Raw genomic sequence first — 216 nt, 5'->3', positions numbered from 1 at the left:
CTTAGTCGCAGTTAGCGTGGGAGGAATGAATTTTTGAATTGAATTTTTTTTTTCCATCTCTTCGCACTTTAAAAAATTCACTCCTCCCTCCCTAACTGGCCCCAAGGGATAAAATTTGTGTCACTTATTGAGTATTAAATGCTCAACACGTTGGTACAAATTTCATCCCTTTGTCGCAATTAAGGTCGGAAGAATGAATTTTTGAATTGAAAAAAA

Source organism: Diachasma alloeum, unplaced genomic scaffold, assembly GCF_001412515.2.
Source record: "Diachasma alloeum isolate Michigan unplaced genomic scaffold, Dall2.0 Dall_scaffold_00949, whole genome shotgun sequence".
Taxonomy (NCBI): domain Eukaryota; kingdom Metazoa; phylum Arthropoda; class Insecta; order Hymenoptera; family Braconidae; genus Diachasma; species Diachasma alloeum.
The sequence above is the reverse complement of the archived record's forward strand: the minus strand, read 5'-3'. Positions refer to the sequence as shown.